The sequence below is a fragment of the Polyodon spathula genome, chromosome 22 (genome assembly GCF_017654505.1).
Source record: "Polyodon spathula isolate WHYD16114869_AA chromosome 22, ASM1765450v1, whole genome shotgun sequence".
Classification (NCBI taxonomy): domain Eukaryota; kingdom Metazoa; phylum Chordata; class Actinopteri; order Acipenseriformes; family Polyodontidae; genus Polyodon; species Polyodon spathula.
Genome location: NC_054555.1, coordinates 3,409,945 through 3,437,911, shown reverse-complemented (window position 1 = coordinate 3,437,911; position 27,967 = coordinate 3,409,945). Strand labels below are relative to the sequence as shown.

General features: G+C 41.8%; 1 pseudogene; it reads left to right on the top strand.

Annotated features, from left to right (window-relative positions):
* Nucleotides 1–129: 129 nt before the first annotated feature.
* On the top strand, nt 130–27,820 carry LOC121297219 (annotated as a pseudogene).
* The last annotated feature ends 147 nt before the right edge of the window (nt 27,821–27,967 follow it).

The window sequence follows — 27,967 nt, the reverse complement described above, 5'->3', positions numbered from 1 at the left end:
ATGGCATTTTGGAGTTTAAAGCTTTGAGATTCTGTAAACGTCAGTTTGGCGCAGGTGTCTCTTGATCTGGCCCAGCCCAGGTGATGCTCCCGCCCCGGGCTGCTGTATGCACCGTCCGCTCGTGTTCTGCAGGGGATCTGTGTGTGCGTGTTCGATGGCTGGGAGAATCTTTCTTTGTTAAAAACTGATGAGGTGAAAGAAAGCCAGAAAGACATTTTTTTCTAACCAGTAATCCCGGCAGTAGTATAGTGCAGTATCATTAAAGATACAGGAGAAGGAAAGGAAGGTCCCCAGCGCGCAGGGAGCACCGCCTGAGCTTTCCAAAGAGGCTGGCGTACCTCTGATGCAGGGCGCATGCCTACTATGAGCCTTTTTCTTGTTCATTCGGGCAGAAGAGAAAGCGTGTCAGACCTGCCCGTGACATTCTAAAGCTAGATATTGTCATTATACTCTACAGATCCTGTTTTTTTTTTTTTTTTTTTTTTGCATGATCTTTTATTGCACAAGGCATCCTTTTATCGTTCCAATCTTATATTTTCTCTCGTTTTTCGGCTTCACGATGCTGCCCAGTCCCTCAGCACCGTCAGCTGGGAAAGAAAGCGAAGGGGATGGAGAGAAAGAAGCCACGAAAGTGAAAACTGAGGTGAGCGATTTTATACATTTAGATCTCTCTATCTATCTATGCTCAGTATATTACAAATCAATATGCCATACACACTGTTAAGAGAAATGGATTGAGTTGCATTGAAAGAGGCGATGGTGGGAGGGGTGGTGGGGGTAATAATGCCACTGGGCAAGGGTTGCAAGTCGTATTAGAACCAGGATTGTGGAGGGGGATACGCATTCAAATAAAACCCCACAGGGCTCTCTTCTCTTTCTTTTTCTATCTCTCCCCCTACTCCCTCTCTCCATGGCCCTGTGTCTGGGCTACATGCCTCCTGGCAGGGTTCTGTGTGCAGTGTTACAATCAAAAACAACAGACAGGGGTCCCCTGTAAGACTAGCTCATTAAAATGGTTAAAAAAAAAAAAAAAACAGCCACCCAAACCAGAGATCATTAAATAAGACAACAGCACTGAGTACTGCTCTTGGCTCACCTTCAGCTCGGAGCAGTACTGAAGGAATGCATTCTGGCAATATATTCCATAGTTTCTGCAGAGTGTATTTCTGTTGAGCTGAATCTCATTCAGATTGTAATGTACTGAGTCAGCTTTAAAACAACCGTTACACATACAGTGCGGCTGTCCTTGAGCTCTATCCTTGACCATATCTGCAAACAGAAAGGTTAAGCACAGACTAGCATTAAGATTTGATGGGTGTACTCTAGTCTTACAGAGGGCATGCTGGTGGCATTGACACTCCTTTGCTGTGACTGGCTGAAGACGCAAGACTGGCAGAGATATAGGGAGAGGAGACTGGGAATTCTGCATGTTTGTAAGAACATTACACCAAATGAATGCACTCTGTTTCCAGAGTCCACATCATTCGTTAGAAAGATCCTTACACTTGGCTTCTAAGGTCAGATAAATCGATGGAGCTTTGGCATAATATTAGTCACAAAAATCAATAAGTGCAAGACCAGAGGTGTGCTGTCATGAGACAGAAGGTCATATTATAAGATTTTTATGGTAAAAACATAGCAGGTCGTTATCTCTGTCATTCTTCCAAAACACACACATTTCCAATGGATTGAGTGTCCTCTGATTTTTTTTGTTCTAAGCGTTAACCTCTGATTGCATTGCAGACTGTTCTGTAAATCCCTGTGCTGCTGTTCTCCTCATATATGATCGTTGAAAGCAATTCAAATGATTATTTCGTTCATTGCATCCTCGTTGCTTTCAGGAAGTGGGCCAATTATCCAGACAATGTACTGGCCATCCTGCTTGCTGCACAGCCCCTATTAGTGTACATCGTGCTGTACTTTCACTTTGCTGCAGTTCCAAGATTTATTAATAGATAGATAACGGCGGCAAGATGGAGTTGAAATACATTTCATTTCTGGAAAAGAAGCCTTTAATCTAATCGAAGCCCCAGATTCTCTGCTCCCTGACCTGTGAAGCAGTCAAAGCCTCATGCAAACCAATTACAGTGTTTTCCCTCAGATTGTCTTCTGCTGTCTTGTTATCATAGTCCTGAATTATCTTCCTTCTGAGTGGTTCATTACAGCCATGCAATCCTTTATCTCTGCCATCATCTATTTCCCAAGCAGGTCCTATGAAGGCTCTGTAACTAATGAACTAGCATTAATCTGTAATAAAATATGCTGCAGGAAGCCTTTTTCAGAATTACATCATAGATATTGCTTTAGGACAGATAACTATATACAGTAAACCAGGGGTCTCCAACCCTGGTCCTGGAGAACCCCTGTCCAGCAGGTTTTATAGGTGTCTTTACATCATCAGTGGCTAAATATCTGGAACACCTGTTAATCTTGACTAATTAAGCCAATAATTAGTTCAATTAAGTAACTGAGAGATTGGTTGAAACAAAAACCAGCAGCCACAGTAGCTCTCCTGGGCCAGGGTTGGAGAGCCCTGCAGTAAACTCACTTCATATCACTGTGGTTAACGTCACTGTCTATGTAGTATCACCACAGTATAGCATCCAGATCACTGCAGTGTGTAACTTTACTGTTTGTATTTAAATATTACACTGAGCACGATAGCTGAAGCAGGTTCTTGTTCTATGCCTGATGTTAAGCAGCTTGTTTCATTTAACCTTTGCTGCCCTGCTGTGAGTGAGGTGCTGCCTTTCACAGATATAAATACATCTATAAAAACACATACCACATCTCTCTCTGTTAAGGGCATATGAGAATCCTGAAAGGTTTACTTACCTGTTGACTTGCCTACCTTACCTGGGTTGTCCAAGATTAGCACTATTCAGCGTCTGTGAAATCAGCCATAATGAATAGAATTATATGATGGCTAAGGTCTGTGAATGAGGGAATATCGACGCAAGTAGAAGTGAACAGTCGCTATTGGGTTACATTGTATGAGTGTTGATAAACCCACATGCAGACCCTTACAGTCATGTACCTCTTATATACTGCTATATTGTATTCAGGTTAATAAATAATATAGCATTATTTGTTTTCTGTTCCTAACCAAACTCTAGTCTGTTGTCATTTTCATTGAAAACAAGTTGATAAGGAGAAGAAAAAAAATTTCATATGTCAGTAAGTGTATATATAATACATAAACAAATAGTACTATACATAATTAATAGATAGTAATACAGAATCATTTCAATAAACAACATTTGATTTGAAGAAAAACAAGACAAAGGCCAAATAGTGACTATCCACAATGATTCTGTTTAGTATCAGGTATTTGATTAGCACAGGGAAGTGAATCCAGAGATACCTGTAGAGCTTCTATAGAGCCATTCAACGTCCATTCACGGAAATCCACACTACCCTTCCCTTTAAACAAATCCTGTGCAATCGGTCCTGGCATCTCCCAGCCTGAATGCAACTGAAACAAAAACAGAAAAAGATAGATGTGTATGTGAGATACCCTAATGACCTGACACTCACTACGCTGGCAATGAAACCCTGTGTGCCTCATCAAGTAAAGATGTGTGAGCTGAAGAAACAGACCTTGCTTAGTACAGTGGATGTTACAGGGCAGTGACTGATTAATTATTTTATGTATTTTCAAGGCAGGACTAACTAAGTCATTAATGTTGCTCTTGGAATACCATGTCTGAATTGACTACCTCTTCATATCATTATGATGAAGGGGTACCGGATGCCAGTGTGGATGGAGTCTGTTCTGTTTGTCTACATTTAGATAGATACAAGTTTGTTCAGTTGATGTACATGGCTGCAGATACGTTGCTGTTTAGATCATTAAAAGAAGGTTTCGTTGTGAAAACCAGCAGATTAGTGTTTGACACTGTTTAGATGGACTGAATAGACTTCTTGAATCTTGAGTTTTTTCAGGAATTTACATATTTGGATTTATTCCCAACTCACTTACATAATCTCTTGCAGATAATCAATTTCCAATTAGAAAACCGATCAGACGATTAACAATGCAGAGGCAAAGATTTATAATCGCACAGTGCTTATCCTTGTATGGCAGCTGCCTACAGCAGTATTTGTCTGTGTCTTGTAAAGTGACCAAACCCCTATAAAAATGACCAGTCGCTGCTGCCATCCTAAATTTATGAGAACAGTTCCCTGTTTTCCGGTTAATTTATGAAGGCAGCTGAACTCCCTGAGACCTCGGTGCAGTGATTATTTAAGGAAGCCTTGGTTACCCAGCCTCTCTGACGTCTATCTCATATTTTTCAGTGCAAGCGGCTTGCCAAGGAGCGAGATGAGGCAGAGAGGCAGCTGAAGCACATTAAACGAGGTGAGTGTATCCAGTATAGGCAATGCGCCCATCAGGAGCTAAGAGAAAACAGCAGAGCCCCAAAACACGCCAGCAATGCGAAGCTTCTTCACATATAGATTGTGGTTAGCTCACACACGTGTGCACAAAGGGAAAGTAAATACGCTGCTCTGTTTGAACAGTGTTGAAGATATGCCCGATATCTCCCCTGCATGAGCACTACAAGATTGTCTCCAAGACAAGGTTTCTTCACCTTTGCATTGTATGTAACAGGTACAGTACTGCCGAATCGTGAAGGAACGAGGGTTGCTTTAAATCTTTTCAGCTGGATATATTAGGATAAATAATTTGGCTGTGTTTCCCTGTGATATAAGGCCATATGGCTTTTTTTCTAAATGGTAGATATGAATACACTAACCTATAAAGCAGAAAGAATGATAAAGCTGTTTGTGTAAAAAATAGTCTTTGGTTATAGACTTTGTTAATAATATGCTATGTAGTGAAGTGCTCACAAACCCTATACAGAAGGCTACTAACTGTACCTTGAAATTCCATTAAAACTAGTGCAGGCTGCTGGTCCATGACCTGCTGGGAAGAAGCATAGACTGTGGTAAACGTTTTTACTCAGCCCTGTGAAGTTATTTTACTGAATTATTAAAACCCCGGCTATAAATTATTCAGGGTCAGAAAATGAATGTGAGCTCTTTTATAACAGGCTGGTCTTTACCTCGTTGTCTTGTTGCACTCTGTGAGGGGAGATTCTCAATGGAGTTCGAAATGTAGATACATTTCCTCTCCCCAGTGCACCCTTGTTTGCCTCGTATGAAATCCAGTCGATCTGCCTTTAAAGAACACACCAGGCAGTGGCTGTCGAAAAGTGAGCTTATGAAACAGGGGATGTTTTACTGTTATGTGATGAAATATGGTAACACCTTAAAATAATGGCTGCAAATTCATAATGAATTCTGACTGTATACCACAGCAATAACTCCTGAATATCTAATGCACTTCCTCAGAGTTCTGAAGTCATTCATTTTGAATTGAGCCCTGTTAAATTAATGTGGATTTCATTACCTGTATTCATTCCATATTCCTTTGTAACAAATAATGCTGATGACATGTATAAGGCATGTAACAAGGCATGAATGCATGTCTTATACATACATAATTTATTACAAAGGAATGAATACAGGTAATGATATCCACATGAATTAACAGGGCTCAATTCAAAATGAATGACTTCAGGACTCAGAGGAAGTGCAGAAGATGTTCAGGAGTTCTTCTTCTTGCGGTACACAGTCAGAATTCATTATGAATTTGTGACCATTATTTTAAAGTGTTACAGGAAATATTCACACAGGGGATTCATCAGAGTGGTCTTAGATAGTGGGGTCTAGTGTTCCCCTAGACCAATACCACCTATATATATATATATAGTGGTATTGGTGTATATATATATATATATATATAGATATAATATATATATATATCTATATAGAAGATATATATATAATATATATTATATATTATATATAATATGTGGTTTGCAGACTGGATGGGGGAGGGCTTTCTGTGTGTGTATTTTTCAGGAGGATGACATAGAAAATACCTATACGTAATAAAATAATAGTCTAGGAACATTTACACTGGTAATGTGCAGGTTGTTAGATATAATTTTTATAAGAGATTGAGAAATTCATCTTGACTCTAAAATAACTTATGCTTCAAGGGTACCATTGTTTGCCCAAGCTTCTAATGGGATTCAAGCTTGGGTACCCCGTATGAGCTAGGCTTACGAATGCTCATTAAAAACATAAGCAAGGCCTGTGTCTGTTTTGTTAGTTGAGAAAGAGGGTAAAAAAGGCAGAGCACTGAAGAGGAAACTCTGCTGAAGCATCCCTCTCACTCTGCTCTACCTCGTCTCCTCACACACTAGGCACACTAAAACCAAAAAGAGAAAATACTTGGCGGGGATAGCAGGAGAGTCACATGGGTGTTAGGATTTAGGTCAGACTATAGTTATTTAAAGCAAAGAATCCATCTAAAAGCGTAATGTATAAAAGTTTTATTAATGAGGCACAGCAGTTTATTGCAATGTCGTGTCACACCTCTGCTAGCTCCATTCAATGCAGTTATCAGCTTGGATTCATAGAAAATGCCACTGCATCCTGCTTATCAGAAGGTTTGCAAAAAGCAAATTGGAAACTGTGGTGGAGATTATGTTAAAAAAAAAAAAAAAAAAAAAAAAACAACATTTTACTGTTTCATCAGCAAAACAGATTATTGGCTTTTTAATAAATGTCTTGACAATACTCTATTCCTGGGAGCAGAGTAACCCCCAGCAAGACCTCAAGCATCTGGATCTGCAATTAAGACTAATGCCAGAGTAATGGCTTTGTGGTAGCAGCTATTGCATCTTGCCAGTTGCTTAAAAGATGCTGGATTTAATAAAATAGCACTGGAGTTTTGTTTCTTTTATGGATATCTGAATGGCACTTAAGAAATCATTGCTCTCAGGCCTTGGGCATCTGAAACAAGCGTATTTTATGGGTTTATAAAATTCTATTTTCTTTATATTCACACAGACACCTCAAGCTGCCTTAAAGGCACACCCTCTCTTTGATCTCAGTTTCTCAGCATTCTTGGCATTTGTCAAAAACTGTGGGAATAGGTGCCATTAATTGCAGATGGTGGTGATTTTGTAAGGTGTGCACCACGTAGGTCATGGACTGATTCTGGAAAACCTCTTATCAACCCAGGCTGGGATCAAATCAATGACCCAGAGAAAATCTTCCTATCCCATTACAACCCCCCCTCGCTTCCTTCCCCTCTCCTCCCCCTCCCCTCTCCTCCCCTCTCACCTCTCCTCTCTTCCCCTTCCCCTCTCCTCAGCTCCCCTCTCTCTCCCCTCACTGCTCTCCTCTGCTCCCCTCCTCTCCTCTCCTCTGCTCCCCTCCCTCTCCCCTCACTGCTCTCCTCTGCTCCCCTCCTCTCCTCTCCTCTGCTCCCCTGCTCTCCTCCTCTCCTCCTTTTTCACAGATTCCTTCTCCAATTTCAGTATCTCCCAATTTCATGATATGATATATAATGTACATTTTTATTTCCTGCGTGCAGTACCTTACACTTTTCTCTATTAAATGTCATTTGCCATGTGTCTGCCCAGTTCTGAATCTTGTCTAGATCATTTTGAATGACCTTTGCTGCTGCAACAGTGTTTGCCACTCCTCCTACTTTTGTGTCGTCTGCAAATTTAACAAGTTTGCTTACTATACCAGAATCTAAATCATTAATGTAGATTAGGAATAGCAGAGGACCTAATACTGATCCCTGTGGTACACCACTGGTTACCACACTCCATTCTGAGGTTTTTCCTCTAATCAGTACTTTCTGTTTTCTACATGTTAACCACTCCCTAATCCATGTACATGTGTTTCCTTGAATCCCAACTGCGTTCAGTTTGAGAATTAATCTTTTGTGCAGGACTTTGTCAAAAGCTTTCTGGAAATCTAAATAAACCATGTCATATGCTTTGCAATTATCCATTATCGATGTTGCATCCTCAAAAAAATCAAGCAGGTTAGTTAGACACGATCTCCCTTTCCTAAAACCATGCTGACTGTCTCCCAGGACCCTGTTACCATATAGGTAATTTTCCATTTTGGATCTTATTATAGTTTCCATAAGTTTGCATATAATAGAAGTCAGGCTTACTGGTCTGTAGTTACCTGGTTCAGTTTTGTTTCCCTTTTTGTGGATCGGTATTACGTTTGCAATTTTCCAGTCTGTCGGTACCACCCCTGTGTCAAGAGACTGCTGCATGATCTTGGTTAGCGGTTTGTAAATTACTTCTTTCATTTCTTTGAGTACTACTGGGAGGATCTCATCTGGCCCAGGGGATTTGTTTATTTTAAGAGCTCCTAGTCCCTTTAACACTTCTGCCTCAGTTATGCTAAAGTTATTTAAAACTGGATAGGAACTGGATGACATGTGGGGCATGTTGTCAGTATCTTCCTTTGTAAAAACTTGTGAAAAGTAATCATTTAATATATTTGCTATTTTTTTTTTCTTCATCTACGATTTTGCCATTTGTATCTCTTAAACATTTAATCTCCTCTTTGAATGTTCTCTTGCTGTTGTAATATTGGAAAAACATTTTGGAATTGGTTTTAGCTCCCTTAGCAATGTTCATTTCTATTTCTCTCTTGGCCTTTCTAACTTCCTTTTTGACTTGCGTTTGCAGTTCTGTGTACTCTTTCTGCGTACTTTCTTTTTGGTCCTTTTTTAATGCTCTGTAAAGTGCCTTTTTTTGCTGAATATTTTTTTTAATTGATCTATTAAATCATTTTGGCAATTTAGTTTTACATTTAGATTTGTCTACTTTAGGGATGTAATTGTTTTGCGCCTCTAGTACTACATTTTTGAAGAACAACCATCCTTCTTCTGTGGGTGTTTTCTCTATTTTACTCCAATCTACTTCTGTTAGTCTCTGTTTCATACCTTCATAGTTTGCTTTTCTAAAATTGTAAACCTTAGCTTTAGTCATTACTTTTGGGGTTTTAAAAAACACTTAAAATGAGTCCATGTTGTGGTCTGAGTTTGCCAATGGTTCTCTGACCTCTGTTTTAGTTATTCTGTCTTCGTTATTTGAAAAGACTAAATCAAGGCATGCCTCCCCTCTAGTCGGTGTCTTGACAAATTGTGTTAGGAAGCAGTCATTTGTCATTTCCACCATTTCTATTTCATCCTTCGTGCTACCCATCGGGTTTTCCCATTTTATATGGGGGAAGTTGAAATCCCCCATTAGTATGGCTTCTCCTTTGCTACACGCATTTCTAATGTCATTGTATAACAGATTATTTTGCTCACCGTCTGAATCTGGCGGTCTATAGCATGCTCTATTATGCCCTTTGAATTTTTGTCCGTTATTCTGACCCATATTGATTCGGCTTTGTTTTCTTTGTTCAGGTTTAACACCTGGGCTTCAAGACTGTTTCTTATGTATAGCGCTACCCCTCCTCCTCTTCTGTCCTGCCTGTCTTTCCTATACAGTGTATACCCACAAATATTATATTCATCCCCATCACTCTCAGACAACCAAGTTTCAGTAACACCTATCACATCATAGTTACTTGTTAGTGCAGTAGCTTCAAATTCTAGAATTTTGTTTCTGATACTTCTAGCATTTAGATAAATACATTTAATGGTTGTCTTACCTGAGTTGTTGTTCTTGTTTTGATGCGGTCTCCCCTCTGTTTTTTTGCTGATTTCTCCCCCCTTCCTTTCTAGTTTAAATGCTTCTGAACCTGCACGAGGATCTTTTCTCCAAGTAGACTGGTTCCCCTGTCCAAAAATGCACCTTTATTTTTCTGCAATTCAAGGCTACCAGAATTCTATTGTATACCAAACCCAGAATGTCTTTTTGTATTGTCAAGGTTTTTTTTTTTTTTTTTTTTAAATCATGCAATTAGAAGATTATTGAAGTTCATGCGCCTATTGTAGTTTATATGCATAAAGCAAAAAAAAAAAAAAACGAAAAAATCTGAAGTGTTTTTGGTCCTATGTTAAGTGCTTCCTTGTTATTTCTCTATGAAACATTAAAAAGAAAATATAAAATAATAAAAACAGCGCCCGTATACAGTAAAGTATAGTGCATGTTGGCATAGCCCAACTGTGAACTAAAGTTGTGAAGTATGGAAAAGGGAAATAAGGCAGCACTGTATTTACTAAGGTGCTGTTGTTCTATGAAGATGGTTAGCGTTTCTTTAATGTGCAGGACCATGTATATTAACTGCAGAGCAGCTGCACCCCCCCCAGGCAGTGTGCTCTGCTTTATTTCTGTAGCACAATCAGACTGGACTTGATGCATGTGTCAGAGCCATCAGAACTTCAGCAGTATTAAAGTAAACATCCTTAGCACTATCTTTAGCAAAATGCCAGAATCAATCAATTAGCTTGATCGCAGCTGTTAAAAGACACTATAAAGACAGCGACGCCATAATTAAAATCGCCATGCTGTATTTCATTTTGAATGTCATTCCCTTGCCAGGAAAAAAAAAATACAAGTGATTAACATGTGTATTAAGAGCATTATGGGAAGCACTTAGTTAATGTGTAAATCCATCATTCCTCCAATTGACAGTGATTAAGAATAAAACCGGTCAACACGCAATCACAGGTTATTGAAATATTCCACCTGGGTGGTAAACTGAATTGGTAAAAGACCTTGTGGCAGCAGGCTTGGTGAAAGCCCTGCCAGAACACGGGGGTGTGTTGTGTGGGCAGTATGGAATGTTTAGCTGATTAATTAAGACTCCAGCCTGGTGTATATATAGCGTGATCACGGGTGTTAGTATAGATTTGTGTTGGTGAAGCCATATGTGACAGGGTGCGCGTTGCCAAGGCGACTCAGAGACCAGGAAGCTGTTCTTAAGCGCTCTTGCATGCATTTATTTACAATACACAAATACAATTTAAAACAACAAACCGCACACTAGCCCACACTGTCCTTCACCAGCACAAATCTATACTGATACTCTATATATGCACCTGGCTGGCACATTTCCAGACATGTTTGCAAGGAGGATTCGAACTCCCTCCCTGCCACCCAATACTCCCCGGGCACAGCTTTCACCCTGCCTGCTGCCACAGACCCCTATACGCTTCCCAGTGCTGTATCGTTAATATACTTCCTGCAGTAACACGCTAATAATGCAGAAATTTTCTAAAGCAGTAAAATGCCAGCTGATTCCCCCATGTTATGGAGGGTGTGATGTAATGAATGCTTTGATACCTGCAGCACAATGGCAGATCCAGGAGTTACTGTACCTTGATCTGCATTTGAAAGAAAGCTGTCATATTTTGCAATCAAGATAAAAAAAGGAAAAAAAAACAGCTTGCTTGTCTCTATTAGTTATTATGTTTGCAGTTTTAACCAGCCATTTTTAACTGCTGCAAATAATAATTGGAAAGCTTAAACCAATTCTAGCATGACAACTTACTATAAAGGATATTATTGAATGAGAAAGAGGTCTATTCAATTCATATGTTACCACTGTTTACATATGGACAAAGGTGAAAAAGTACAATGACTGTAATAGACTCACTCACTCTTTTTATGATTTTGGTGGAGCCCCTCTTGATCAGGAGCATCACTGAACTATCGAAACACCCCCTTATATACTGTATACTGCACAGTCTCCTGAAAGCTTGCAATTAACATATATAAGAGCCAGACCCTCCAGGAAAATCAAATCAGTCCCCCAGCTGCAGCAGCTAGTGCCTTGCTTAATAATCTACACTACAGCCCACTTCTCACATAGAATCTGTAACTGTGATCAGCAAGACATTTTATAAGGGGACTTAGACTTAAAATATTGGGCTGCAAATGAATTTTCTAGTTATACAAAGAATGCCAAAATGAGTACAGATTCTTAACGAATTCAAGTGCAGCAAAGAGAAAACAGCTATTTCATTTGAAGAAATGTGCCATTATTTTACTGAAATCCATATTTCAAAAGACCCGATTGCCTAACACAGAGCTAGACAGACCTCAAAGCCAGCTCTGTTCATGTACAGATTGATTTTCTCTCCTGCCAGGCAGCCTCTTGTGTTAACAATTTTGCCTGGATGAAAAATAAAAAATCCAGAATGTTGAGTCAGCGTTTTGTTTCGGCTGCTGCTTTCAGCATTCTGACAAAATGACGAAGTGTGATAAGATGAACTGAAGGTGAAAGCACACCACAGGCTGGGAAAGGGATGTGCAATCCTTGGAACAGAGACCGCTCTGTTTATACTCCCTTCCCCCACCTGAGCGGTGCCGATAGCCACTTTAATATGAGACCTAATTAATTATAATGTGCAGCTGGTGAAGCTCCTCCCCTCCCCTCTCCAGCAGATTCCATATGATGCACCATAACCAAGGAGCAATGCTCCGCAGATAGGTACAGCAGCTCCTCTGCCTATCTTCTCTTGCCGTTTGTTAACCAAGGCTCCTGTTTGCATGGTGGAAAACATTCAGATTGTTCTGCATATTGGTCTGGCGATTTTGTTGTCCCTGAGCTTTTCATGCAGAGATTGCTTTGGAAGAGGGCTAATACTGTACATTTTACTGCAACCCACAAATCTTATTTTGTCAAACACTTAATCGGCTATTTAATTGCATGTATTCCTGGAATAAACTGACCCTGAGATTCACACAAAAGTTTTTTTAAACATTTCTATTTTTTTTTTTACCTTAAGACGCTGTTGCATGTATGGTGGAACTGATAAACCCACATAGTAGGTTAAATTAAACACATATATGCTAACCGACAGAAACCCAGTGCTGGTCATGCTGGCAGTGCTGCTGAGCTGAAATCCGTATACACTAATGCAGCAGGCTTCGCCTCGCTCTCTCCAGCTTATGCTGCACAGACCTGCTGTTGTGTGCCTACGTGCGGAAAGGCAACTAGAGCAGTGCATTTAAGGCAAGAAATGACTGTTCAATGAAAACCGTTCAATATATCACTGTCAGGACAGAATGCTGGTTCTACTAAAGCACTTCCCTGGGGGAGCAGTCTTTATGATGTGGCCATCATGAATAATTCAGGAGCTGTAATAATAAACCTGAGCCATATACTGGCCCTGTTTTAATTACTACTGCATTATGCACAGCGCTAGCCAGTGTTAAAATTATAATGTACTTGTTTTTTTATAGCCACAATACACAGCTCCTTCAATCCCCATTGTACCTCAGATGACCCTGAGCTCAGACAGCCTTCTTCTATAGAAGGATCCTTGTGGCACTGCATCGCTATCGAGATTCCAGCAACCCTTTGCTGCCTCACATCGCTGTACCTGACGCTACCACATCCCTTTAACTGTCACCTCTCTCTGTGGGATGCAATCCCAAGGGTAACATGTTCTCTTGTAAAGGCAAGCTGCACTCCTTTTACAGTAGAATTTGATACATTTTGAGACCTCGAGTGTATTCCAAGATTTCCCTGAAACTCTGAAACTCTGATCTGAAACTCTGATCTGAAACTCTGTATTTGATTATGCCAATCTTTCACTATATGCACAAAATTCATTCTGCGGTACGGCATTGCAAACTGTTATTCGAGGTGTTTCAATGTCCCTTTAATGCTGTAGTAATTTCCCGTTTTATTCTACACTATACATTCTGATGATGTGCAGCAAAGGAGATGTGTGTTTTATGTTTATGATATTTTAGATAAACACTGCCTCCCAGAAAGACTGGAGCATTCTAGAACACAAAACACAGCACCTGATCTCTCCTGCAGTCCTCCATGCAGATTTTATCAATCTATTTTCTTTGTTTGTTGCTCTGTAGCCTTTATCAGCTGTGGTATTCCTACTAAACCTCATTCTCTGGACCTTGTTACAGAGCACGAATTTCTATACAGACAACTGTGTTAATCATCTGCAAAAGGTTATTGCATATATCAGTGCAAAACAATAAATACATACATGAAAAAGTCTTTCAAGTAATCTGAGTTAGAACCTTAATATCCATTTAGAATTGCTTGAGCCGAGGACTGTCTGCCGTTTTCCACTCGCAGTGGCAGATGGCATTGACCCAAGCATGCAGTAGACCCAGGGTACAATGATATTGGAATATTAAGGTGCACATGTCCAGCTGGGAGCCCCAGGCAGATGAGCAAAGGTCATGGCGTGTGGCTGCAGAGGCTAATAGACAACAACGCCAAGGAGAAATAAACAGATTCCTGTTGTTTTTAATTATTTGCTTTTGCAGTATTATCCTGAGGGCTCCATTTTTTTCTGTCGTGCGGGGCTGAATTATGTATCCAATCAAAGAACAAAGGGGTTTCATTAGAGGCGTTTCACTTTTAAAGGCTGTGTTCTGGCAGCAATGATATAGCCTATCGGCTTCCTTCTGGCCGTGTCATTCTTTTATGCATGTGTCATGGCATGTCACAGGCACGGAAGGCTGCTGTAATGTAGCAGAGTAGACAGTGTGCTATGAAACAGGACGCCCTCACACTGTAAGCTAAATTCAGCTGATCGGGCTACAGCAGCCGGGTGTATTAAATAGCCTGTGTGTTTAACAGTATAAACGCTCATTGGACCGTAATCCATTGTTAACAGTAAATAGATGCTAAGTGTATTAGCTGCTGTGGATGCAGTCCATAATACATGGAATTCAAGAAGTCTGTTCCATTGTAAAATCTAGTCTGTTATTGTATTTTGTCCGCTGCTATTATATCTCAGTGCAATTAATTGTGGTAATCTGTCTTTCACAAAATACCTATCAGGTGCGAGAGTCTACAGTGTAAAATGGGATAGATATCATTCACCTTGCATCACATTTCCTCCAACAGTATGTTTCTGCTTATTCAGCATTGGGTCAAGCCTTATTAAAGACTCTTTTTCTCAAACCAAGACCTGTAATCTCTCAATAAGTTGACACATATGTGCCTTTGCCAAAGCATCAGAAAGGCTCATATCCCGTATATTGCGTTGCCAAAGTCTTATCTTGCAATAGTCCACAATGGGACGGCGGCACTGTGTTCTGGGAGTGGGAGGCATTTAGTCAAGTGTCTGCCTCGTGGTTAGCCATGTGGAAAACTAATATATGAGTAAAGCAGAGAAGTATGGAGCCAGAAGGTCCTGTTTGTTGGTTGTTCACTGATTTGAGACCATTCACTTCAATGCCTGCTTCAGTGATGACAATATGGGTGGCAGCAGCAGGACCCCGCTGTCCTGGGTAAATAATGTTCAGCTCAGGTATAACACCATTGTGCATAAATACACAGCAACAATATGCAGTGAATTGCTGGACACAAGCCTTAAAATAATTCTGTTATGCTGGTTCTCTCACCCGTATGTCAGTGAGCGTCAACAAGGAATTCAAAACGTTGTTGAATTCCTTCATTCTGGCTCAGCTGTATTGATTTGTAGTCATTTTTTTTACCTCTTATTAGCACCCACAACATTATTACTGGTCCCCTCAGTGTGAGTCTGAAGATCATTTTTTTGCTCTTGAAATTGGAGATGCTCTTACAGCTCGATATATGTTTTGAAATTGAAGCTACTGTTTCCTGCTGCTACCTGTGTTACAACCGCATACCTTACTGGACCATCAGAGTGTGGCTCTAACACTTAAGGTACCAGGTAGCAGCTTGTTTGATGTTTGACATATATATGTATATTTTAAGTGTTTAACTTTAAGGCACATGAGGTTTGTTTTCTGTCTGTTTTTCAGTTTCTCAAATGGTTATTGAAGAAGTGAGTGTGCTGCAGACTCAGCTCGAGATTGAAAAGTCATGCAGGGAAAACGCAGAGGCTTTGGCTACAAAGGTAACAGATCACTTTTTTAAATGTGTGTCTGCAGTGAGGAAGCTTGAATAAACAAGCAGCTCAGCCAGTGAACAGCACACCGTAGAGTCTTGGATTTTATATACAGCAGTATACTATATTATTAAAAGCAATGGGCCAGATTCACAGTCCTTTTACTCCAAATGTTAATAAGCATATTTAGCAATCCCAAAACAATCCTAAAGATATTGATGCTCATCTTGCAAATGCATTGTATGCATTATCATAACTGGGATCTGCATTTGCATAGTTCTGCTACGATGTAAAATAGGTGATTCTCAGCTTGCTTGGCAATGCATAGTGGTTTTCAGATCCAAGCTTCCAACATTTTGAAATCCACTGTACCGTTAACAAACACTGAACTTCATCGGATAACGTATCTGACAATGTGCAGTGCGCTCACTTGTTTTGTTTGAGTGTTTTACTAATAAAATGAATTTGCAATCCGTGTTACAGTGCCTCAGTCAAGCTTACCAAAGACATATGAACCTGGCTAAGTGTGTGGGGAGAATAAGCAAAGTGGCACGGATAATGCAAGCATGGCCTGTTGCTGTTGTTTCAGCTGAACTGTGAGAACAGGAAGCTGAAGTACTTGAGCCTGTCTTCCCGGCCCTGCCTGGACGAGCTGCTGCCCAGTATCTCAGACTGCATCGCACTAGAGGAGGAGACTGAGCCCCAGGACCCCAGCCCAGACCCCTACATCCAGTACCAGCAGCAAGTCAAAGGTGAGCAGCCTGCCTGGCAGTACACAGGCCCCATCCTCGTTGGCTGGATTTAACTTGCACTGAGGAAGCCCAACAGTGTTGCAACAGACTTCATTGGGTTGTTTTGATTTACATTGAGGCAACCCACAAAATCGATTCCGTGCCTGGTGTTCATAACCAGTACTACCACAGCACCAGTGTATTAGTACTACCACACAGCACAAGTGTATGGGTCTCATTAACATACAATTAGCATGGTGACGCAAGCACTTATCATTTCTTGCTTATACACGTGTTGGACATAACAATAGAAGAAAAAAAAATATATGACTTATATGCTGTGTGATGTACTGCAGTTACAGATTCTCTTCTCTGTCGGTGACATGAGACGAGGTGAAGAACTCTAAATGCAGACGAGCCCGGCTCTTTTGCATTGTGGTTAAGATGCTTGCTTGCTATATTAGCATAGACATCTATAGTCCCATACCCCTGCAGACTCCACTGGAATGCGGTGTGTGAGATTTGTACTGTGGTGCACTGTACTCCAGTGCACTGCACTGAGAGTTCTCCCATGTTTTAGATCTACAGGAGACGGTTAGCGCACTGCTGGAGGAGAAGAAACAGTTAACCTGCCAGCTACAAGAACAGCAGAATCATATAGAAGAGCTGAGTGTGCGAGTAAGTGCTGAGTACCCTCTTCTAGTCGGAGTGGGGAGGGAGCTGCATGAAGTCATTCACAGACTGCAGAGCAGGAAGCTGCATTGGGTCTGCAGTTAACAGCAGAATAAATTGGACAAGCTCGATTCGGCACTGCTGATTTCAAGATGCTACGCCTGCTCTCCTTTAACTCATAAGGTGCCCCTTAGTACAATGGTTTAAAAACTAGTTTGCAGTAATATTAGCCACTACTTTAACAGTACCATTACTGCTTTCCCCCCAGAGGATGAAAAGATCGGTTACAGCCTTATAGCATGCTTCCTTTTGGTAAAGTTAGCATGTTATGTGTACAGGTTGTAACATAGACTGAAAGGGTGATAAATATGGTAATCTGTTTTTTTTCAGATAGAAAAGCAACAGGCAGACATGAAGGAACTACATGAAACCACTGAGGCCCAGAGCAAAACAATAAAGCGATTCAACAGAGGTGAGTGTCATGACTTTCCCTGTAGAGGGAGGCTCTTATACTCTTGTACAGGACACAGAACAGAGGGAGGCTGCTATACTCACTGTACATGACACAGCAGAGGGAGGCTGTTATACTCACTGTACAGGACACAGAACAGAGGGAGGCTCTTATACTCTCTGTACCGGATACAGAGCAGAGGGAGGCTGCTATACTCACTGTACATGACACAGCAGAGGGAGGCTGTTATACTCACTGTACAGGACACAGAACAGAGGGAGGCTCTTATACTCTCTGTACCGGATACAGAGCAGAGGGAGGCTGTTATAATTAATGTACAGGACATAGAGCAGAGGGAGGCTCTTATACTTGCTGTACAAGACACAGAGCACAGGAAGGCTCTGATACTCACTGTACAGTAATCAGTCTCCCTCCAGCGCTACACCTAAGCACACATGATTGAAAAGTAAAGTGTGTGCGTAAGATAATAGAAGCTATCTATCTGAGGTTCTGGTGCTGTATTTGAATGAATTGGTAGTAAGGGAAGGCATTGCTATATAGACAGATAGGGTGCTGCAGCATGGCATGGTGCAGTCTGAGTCACTGGACATTTCTGCTCCCACAATGAAGATACTAAAGGGTTGTTAATTGTTCTAACAAAAGTTAATATCTGAAATAGAAACTGTCTGCAAGAGCTCCTTGAACCACGCTGGCAAACGCCTTGTTAATGGAGTGAGCATGATATCCCTCCAGCAGCACTGCCTGCGTAGGGAGCCGACACATCAGAACACCACCCACCCCTCCCCCCGCGGAAGCCGTGACTCATAGACTAGAGAGATCAGCCCTCAGCAGAGAGAAAGACGGACCCTCGAGAATATTCAGGTCGATATCATGAGGAGAATGGAATGCCAGGCCAGCAAGTCACTTTGCCCTCGTCTCTGTTAATAGCTTTGTGTTCCAACAAAAGCATGGCGTGATGAGTCATACCTGATGGAGCCACCCAAGCCTGTGGAGAAATGGTGTGAGCCAGGGCAAGGTGAATTCATTAGCAGTGTGGGGTTTCTGCCCCTGCATTTCATCAGGGCCAGTAGGGTGGTTATTGTCATGTAAAGCAGGCAAGTGCTGATGCCTGTACTTATCCTATTTATCAGCAGGTATTAGATAAATCCATTCAATGTGTTGACTTCAGACGAAGGAAAGCTGTTCCTCCCTCACCTTTACAATTGAGTACAAAACAATGGCAGTTAGCTTCCGATTTGGAAGCACATTTTCCTCACATTCCTATTTTCATTGTCAGTTTTACGGCAGCGCCCCAGATGAATGAAGAATTCGCTTTTAGTCAGCTTTGCCATTGATTGGTACTCAACTGTTATGGAAGAACAGCTTTTCTTTTTGACATCATCACACATTTCCGAATGTATTTCTTTCATACTCACCAATAAATACTTCTTAAAGGCAATTACAAATACGAATAATGAGTGTCAGCACACCCCTAATGCAAACTAGACCAGCATACCATCCGATTCAAAGGAAAGCACTTTCCCTAATCATGCCTACCTAGCTCCTGAGCAGATCTGAGCCCCAGCTAGTGTATCTGCAGGAAACACATCTCCCTATTGAAGCTAAAAGCATGATTGTTATCTCTCTGAAAACCGAAAGGACACACTGTTATAAATAAAGCCTTTGGCACCTGCGGCGTCACTGCCTTCAGCAGGATTTCATGTGGGTGGTTCCATATGCTGCACCAACTGGACAGAACACCCACACGATCTTCAATGCAGTCATTAACTTCATTCCCATTCTCCACACAAATGGAAGGACCTCCCTGACCACGCCAGCACCCCAGAGAGTGAGTGGGTCTCAGGTCAGTGTGTGACCCTGGCTTCTAATGTGGTAGCTGCCAATCATTTTCAACGGTGTGGGTAATGATGGTTTTGCATTTGGTAATAGTTCATCGCCTTCGGATGCAGTGAATTTATAAAAGCACAAGACTTCTCTTTATTTTTACATGCCCTTGAGATCGAAAGGTTATAGGTCTTGGGGGAGAAAGGCTTGTTAAATACGTTGGAACTCAATAAGTAACTCAGTAAATAAACTATCAGCAGATTTAAACAAACTCTTCCTTGGAGACCTGGGAGATCTACTGCCCAGCTCTCAGCCTCTCTCACGCACACACATACAAACACACACAAACACACACACACACACAAACACACACAGACCCTCCCTCACACACACACACACACACACATACAGAGAGATCCCCCCTCACACACACACACACACACACACACACACACACACACACACACACACACACAAGCTGTGGTGACACTGCTGAATGATGTAATCCCCAGTAAGCCTCTGTAGTCTGGCACAGAGACAGCCCCCCCACCCTCCCCCTCCACACAGCTGCACCCAACTGACCTGATTGGATTTGACATGCTGTTCAAGCAGCCCTACAGCATCTCCACTGCACCTTTCTGACAGGCAGTCTGCACAGCATTAGAAAAGAATCGTTATCCTGCCCCAGTGTCAACACTGTATCTTCACTGGAGTTTCTCAGTTTCATTTTTCTTCTTTGATTGAAACAGAGAATTTAAACTTGAATCAAGAAGTATGAGCTGTATGATCTGTTTGATGTAGTTCCCTCGTTTCTTTTATAGATTCCTACTGTATATTTTATTCAGGGTTAGCTCCTGGGGATGTCAGTTTGTTTTTAGGGGTGTAACTGGTTACAACATTCAAATAGTATTTTCCTCAGGTTTCTCTTGAACATTGTTCCATTCTGAGAAACCCAAAGATCAGCTCAGACCTCGAGATTATGCTGGATTATACACAGTGTCAGTTTTCAGCTATAACAGGTCTTTAGCTAAGTAGTTGAGCCATTCTTCAAAATGACCCCAGTGCACTGCATTGTAGACCATCCACAGTTAAGCACTGGGTTGCAAGGATGTAATCCAAGCTGAATAGTTTATTGAACATAATATTGAGTTGCAGCTACGTTTGTAAGGTATTGCAGATGTGTGCAGATGAGATGACCTAGTGTACCTGCGTGTTAGCTTGCAGCAGCCTTAATGAAACCATATACTGTACGCTAAGACTAACTGCAGCATTGCCTCCGCACAGTTTCAATGATGGCAACACAAGAGTACGGAAATCTAAGAGAGCAGCTGGACCTGGAGCTGAGCCTAAGGGAGAAAGCAGAGTCCTATGCCCACGAGGTACACTGGAAACCGCGGCGGGCTCTGTATGTGTGTGTGTTTACATTTTGTTCTGTTCATGCATACTTATGTGTTCTTTAAAAAAATGGTATGATGTAGCCAGAGCTATAACCACTGAGCTACTCAAACCCACTACCTTCCACACTGCAGCCCAACACTAACCACTGAGCATCTTAAATTCTAGCTACAGTGCTAAGTGTTTATAGCAGCTAATCTTCAGTATTTATGGCAGTGGATTTTAGTGTTTTCTGAAACCCTTAGATACTGATGCTAAAAGCCAAAGCAGCTTGGAATTTGCTAATTAGTCTTCTGTATTTTACTTTTGAACCCATAACCATGATCCACTCACAGCTGGCCTGAGACCTTTCCCTTAGCCCCTCAATGGGCTGTGTGTTCCGCACGCACCAGCCCTGCTTTGCACTGCCTGAGAGCTGGCGTTTTGGCTCTGGGAAGGGCTCCAGCCGTCCGGCCTCTGCTGTGCTGACTGGGAGGATGGTGTCTGTTCACAGATGCTGATCAAACAGAAAGAAGCCAACCGGCAAAGCATGATCCTGCTGCAGCAGGCGGACCCCAGCGTGCAGCTCCTCAAGGCCCTGGAGGACGTGGCCAACGTGACCAAGACTCTGGAGCAGGAGCGGCTTCAGCACCAGCGACAGGTACAGGGAGCCAGGCAGCCCAGTGCTGGGGAGCCCCTTGTTATATTGTATAGGTTACCATTGCAAAAGTATAGGCTAAAGTATAGGTTACTAGGGTGCAATGATTCATCGTGATACTTTCTTTACATGATAAATCCGATCATACTTCGGTATCGCTTGTATCGTGATACAAAAAGAGCAGCACAATGCAGCTTATTGTAGATCACCAAAGTGTTCTTGAATGAAGAATTAGTGTGCATTATAGTTGGTGTAGATGCATACTCTCCCTATCTCATTTAATGTCTTTTAACAAAATGGTCCATCACTAAATGACCATTTGATCTTCTTATGCATCATACAAGTAGACAATCAGGACACTCACATGTATTGTATCGCGACCTGCATATTGCGATCTGTATCATATTGTGAGATCAGTGTATCGCTACTCCCCTGATAGTTACTTGTAGTAAAAGCATGGCAAAGGAAGGCAAGGGCAATCACAGGGATTCCTTTTTATATAGTGTGGGGGGCACAGATGATGATCTAACACTATGGCACATCAATTAGATATCACAGACGCAGCCATGACACACATACAAACTGGTACAGCTCTCTTTATATAGGGGCATCAATAATCTAGAGTGGTGATTGTCTAACCACTATTTTGGGACAGTGCCTGATGGATTTTATCCAATGACACTAAACTGCCAAAGATCAAAGCTGGGACACATAGAGAGCTCCCTATGACTTCAGTAAGAAGACCACCACCACTGCCAGTGCGGCTGCTTTTAAAGCAGTTCTCTGATAAATTGCACTGCTTGGGGATCATCCAACAAGCAGACAATAAGGTGTGATAATTCCGTCTCAGGTTTCAGATGCCCTGCTTGTTGGTCGGTGTCCTGCAATGGGCTGTTTTAGCTCCCTTATTGTTCTTGTAGTTTATTAGTGACATCCCTGGAGGGTGTGTATAGAAAGTGTGATGTGTCTATCTGCAGGCGGCAATTTATAAAGAGGGTTTAAACTTAACACGGCTTAATGGAGAACTTGAAAGTGGCTTTGATCGTATTCACAGGTCCAAAATAACCCAGCACAGTACTCTTTCATTGTAACGCTGTAGCTGGGAGCCACAGTTAAGAGGCTGTGCTATTTGTGAGCAGAGATCCAGGTGCAGAATAAAATTTTGACTGAGCAGTGTGTGATCATGTGGTGACAGGAACCCAAACACCCCTGTAATCTTCTCATCACAGAGCTGACAAACTGGAAGGGCTGTTTGAGGAGGTGTTGGAGCCCAGCAAGGCAGTATCATTTTGCAGTAGTTAAAGATGCAGCGCTAGCACTCTGTACAAGGATGGTACAAATGACAAGGAACTTAAGCAATCGATATAACCATTCCTTTGTTTTTAAACAGATCGATTGAGAACAAGTTCTGCAAAGCAATGGCAATTTGGCCAAAGCAGGCAGAATAGCTGTACTTTCCTTATGGAGTGTGTTTTAATCTGAATAGTGCTTGAAGATGCCTGCTGAACAGAATGACTTGCAGGAGGGTAGTGTAGTGCCCCATATACCTCAACATCATTTCTTACCTGGTGATTTTTCCACCTAGGTGAAGGACCTGGAGGCACAGCTGCAGGAGTCTGCCCTCCGGAGGCAGCTGGGGGAAGTGCAGAAGCATTTAGCGCTGGTGGAGGAGGAGAAGCAAGAGCTGGAGCTCCGTGTGCAGAAGGCTGAGGAGAGGAACAATAACATGGAACACCAGGGTGGGTGGCTGGTGACACCACAGCACCACCTTGTGGTAGAACAGGGTTATGTAACAAGAAGAATCTAATGCTTTTGAAATATCAATGAAACTAACTGTAGAATTGATTTACTGTATGTTCTGTGTGATGTGCTGTGTCATGGAATTCTGTGGCAGGCTTGTACAGTAATAACACAATCGTTTGTCCCCCTCAAACAGTGCAAGAACTGCAGGAGAAGCAGAAGAGCTGGAATTCAGCACCAGTGCCAGCTCCCAGCACAGCCCCCCCTCCAGGGCCGTGTCGGGGGGGAGGTCGGGGTCCTCCCCCTCCTCCTCCCCTCCCCCCCCCCACCCCCACCCCACCCCCCCCCCCCCTCCCCCTCCTCCCCCCACCCCCCCCCCCTACTCCCCCTCCCTCCCGATAGGTTGGGTGAGTCCATTGGCAAGACTGTGAGCGTTTCATTTCATATCCTAAATACAAGAAAAAGAGTATTCCCTTGCAATGCCCCAGATTATTCGAATTACATAAAACATTATCTATTTTCTCAAAGCATAGCACACTTCGTGAAAACTGTATTTCTTTATTTGTAACAGTAGAATTAGTTTTTTTTTTTTATTTTATACTGTGATAAACTTCATTCATCAGCATGTCAACACTGACCAGTTCTTCTAGTAGATAGTAAACCCTGATATTGGCTGTGGATCTGATTTTAGAATCACATTATCCATAAGGCCAGTAACTGAGGGCTGTTGATTGTGTTTTCGCTGTACAGCTCACTTATTGCAATCATGCGGAAATCTTCAAAGACCTCCAAAGGATCTCCGAAGAGTGAGCCAGCCCCAGGGGCCCCAGGTGAGGGACTGCACACTTTTAAACACAGGGACACAAAGCCACTTTTTCAGGGACCGTGGCTTGAGACCGGGAGACCTAGTTTGAGGCAACTTTGCTGTTTCAAACCCCAAGTCACCCCTGGTGTGCCATGCAGTAGCCTGAAACCAAGTCTCTTGAAAAGTAGCATTGTGTTCCCCCGGCTTTACAGGGGTTCACTATCATGGGACAGTCCCATGCTTTTAGGTTTAGTCCATGAAAGGAGTGATAATGGCACTGCCTGCACCCCAGCATAGCCATTCAGTGAGAGTCACACTTACATCTAGTTGAAAGTCATTTCATTTGTGACTGAAGAAGAAGCTGTGTTTGAATGCTGGTCAGTCCATTCTGACAAGCTTCAGACTGTTGATATCCCTGTTCTGAGTTGTGCAAAGCCAGACTGAGCCGGACTCGTTTCATCTTGTGTTTTTATTTGAAGTGAGTGTTGCAGAGGACAATGTGAAGGTGAAGGCAGTAAATGAGATGATGGAGAGGATTAAACACGGGGTCGTGCTGAGACCTGTAAAGGGTCAGGGTACCAAGGTAAGGGAGCAGATATACCCACACCAGGGATATGGTACAGCAGTACAATGGAAGGGTGCCACTGGAAGAATGACATTTCAGTTTATTCATTATAAAAAATATAAGTAGCCTTAAAATGTTCTTTAAAAAAATAAAGTGCAGAGAATTCAAAACCAGCCAACAGCTCCACATCCAAGAACTCATCAGTGACTAGAAATACTTCATGAGGAAGCCATGACCTAAAATGTTAAATATAATGGCCATTAATACTTGATCAAGCCTTTATTTTTCTAATACGCTTTATTACTACTTTAATGTGCTGAAATCATACATTTGTCACAGCATGTCGTTAACTACTTTACCTACTTTCTGTCCTGTATTCTTTGCTTTTCTGTGAAATCTGTTCCTGCCAATGACGATGCACACATGCCTCTGGAAAAAGCCAAGCAGGGCTGTCCTTTGAATAATGTTTTTTTCTTCCTTCTTTCCTGTGATCCACTTAAAGAGAAGATTTGGTTCAAAGGTGAGTCAAGAGCTATTATTAAAGATACAACAGGTGCAGTTTCATTTCACTGACACAGTGTAAGAAAGTGACTATGAAGGAATCTCTTTCCACCACAGTGGCCCTGCAGAATCTCTGATGTAAAAACACACAGGCTCTCCTTTACCGAGCAGTTATTAGACTGTTAATTGGGAGCTTGTAGTGGCCATTTGTCACAGTGCACTGTTTTAACATGCACATATGGGTTATTATTATTATTATTATTATTTATTATTATTATTATTATTATTATTATTATTATTATTATTATTATTGTCTCGTTCCAGAGCACTGTGTCAAGGGTCTTGTTTAGCATTCCCCAGGAGAAGCTCAGCAATGCACTGTGGGATTGCGTGCCATTAGAGCAGCTTTTAAACAACCACAGATTTAACGGGCTGTGGTGCTTATAGAAAACTTAATTCGGGATAACACTTTGAAATGATGGCCGCAAATGCATAATGAATTCTGACTGGACACCACAGGAATAACATCTGAATCTTTTGCACTTCCTCTGAGCTCTGAAAGTAATTCATTTTGAATTGAGTCCTGTTAATTCATGTGGATTCCATTACTCGTATTCCTTCCATGTTTGTTTGTAACAGATCACGTGCTTCACACCGCTGTTTTTCTGGCTTGTGGGTTTAAAGCATGCTCACAGTGCTTTCAATCTGAACAGGCTCACTTTTCATGACTCTAGTGTGCAACTAGGAATGGCAGGTCTTTGTAAATGCGCTGCTCTCTGAAGATGTGTAATGCTTCTATCTCAGCAGCAGCCGCCACAGATGCCAGCCCCTGAGGAAACAGCCCAAGAGAGTGCGATGGAGGAACTGAAAGGAATTCTGGTACCACATCGCTCTTTTTTGTAATTCTGATAAAGACTGAGGGGAAATATGTACTGATTTCATGCAGTCTCTTTATGTATCAGTTTCTTAAATGATGTAAAAGATCAAACAACGAAACATGGAGACGCTGCACATTTCAAAGAGGATGTTTTGCCTGAAATCTGTCTCCCTTGCTGTGACAGGAAACGGTGAAGAAGAGTCCGAGCAGAGGGTTTCCTGAAGTGGCTCTGACTAAGAAGGACAGTGAACTAGAAGTGATTCTGCGAAGGAGGAGGAAGCAGAACTGTGACCCAAGCTCTGGAGGTAATCCTGCTCATTCTATACTCATCTTACTGTATATAACCCTGACTCCATTACTTCCAGCTTGTGGTGGTGAGATCCCAGGCTAGCCTTCGGGTTGTTGAAATGGATATTCTTCTCTTTCAGATGTCAAGGGTGGGGAGATGAGTAAGGTTTCATCTTCGGAGAGCTTGAATGCCAGAAACAGCTCAGACTCCAGCAAAGAGACTGTGCAGTCCTGCCATGGGGGAAGCACGCGCAGCTCTCTGTCTGAGAAGGGCTCAGATGGGGGAACAAACAGCTGCTGTGACAGGTAACTAATGCACACAGTGCATTTCTCAATACATTTCATTGAGACCTCTCAGTGCTTTATACTATGAATTCAACATAGCTGACCATGATGTTTTTAAATAGGCTTTTAATATAATGTGCAATGCTTAACTTTTTTTTTTTTTTTTTTTTAACCATGCTTTCACTATGTGTTATTTCACTTTGCTATGCTGTGAGCCAAGTCGTACTCGTCCATCTGTCAATGTGTGTGTGTGTGTGTGTGATTGCTGCTGTTCTTCTTTTCCAGCTGTGAGGACGGAGAAAGGAGACACTCTGCCGGGAAGTGTGTTCAGTCCAACGGGACCAGCATGGATCTACCTAGCCATGGCAAGCAGAACACCAAAACTCCAGGCTCACCCATCGTCTCTGACCCTGTGAACACAAGCACGGATGCAGAGTGCTAAACTTGGCATCACACACGACGCTTCCCCTGGGCTTAACAGCTGCACAATTTGCACACAGTTTAAAACTTTTTGGAACTTTAGGTGCCCGATTGAAAAGTTTCACTTGGAGTTTGTAATGCACGTGCTATCTGCCGGTGTGGGTTTGTGTCATACAGTTGTCTTATTCGATAGATCAGCTGTACCTTCTTTCTTATCTTTGTTCAAAAAATATTTCAGGTGACCTTAAAGCCTTCCTAGTTAATAAAAGAATAATCCCAAACCGCAAGGGTTATGAGTTTTAAAATAATCTTTTTTTCAGTTCTGAGTGCTGTATTATTCTCCAGAACATATTAAAAAGCGCTGCTTAATGTTCCGAGAGTTTCCTTTGGATACCCATATACGTGGTGTCAACAGAAAAGTGATCTAAGGTGATGGACTTGTGTAGTATTTGCTATACTGCAGTGGTTGTCTTTGATTCAGTTGCACAGTTTTGTGTACTATGTTGAGAGCCCTATGTGGATGAATGAAGCTATATTAGTGTGTGTTTTTTTTATTGCTATTGACTCCTTATTTCAGATTCACTCATAACTTTAATGAATGACTCATTTAGCGATTGCTTTCATCAGTAATTCAGATTCAATATAATGCACATGCTACAAGAATTCAGCTTGAATAAGGAAACGGTAGTATTAGAGAACATTGCCTTTCGTAGTTAGCTAGCTGTATACCTTCTTAACTCCAGCTTTGTGTTGCGAACTGACGACATCATGCGCAATGCTGTGTGTTAGTGTTTTGTGGGTGTGTGAGCGGGGTTTACTGGCCTCTGGATAAGGTTTCAATTTAAAGTGGGCGGGGGGGAGTACATTCTGAGGCTTCTATTTTAAGCACGTAACGGCTGACTTTCATTCATTGCAGGCTGTATTTTTTTTAAGCAAGTAATAAAGTTTTGCCCATTTCACTACGCTGAAGTCGTTTTGTTGATTCACTTGATTATACTGCCCTCTCGTGGCACATTTCAAGCTATATATCCCATTGTTCTGTTTACTTTTTAAATGGCTGTGTTTAGTTTTAAATAAGAGCATTTTAACACTGCAAGATTAATTTA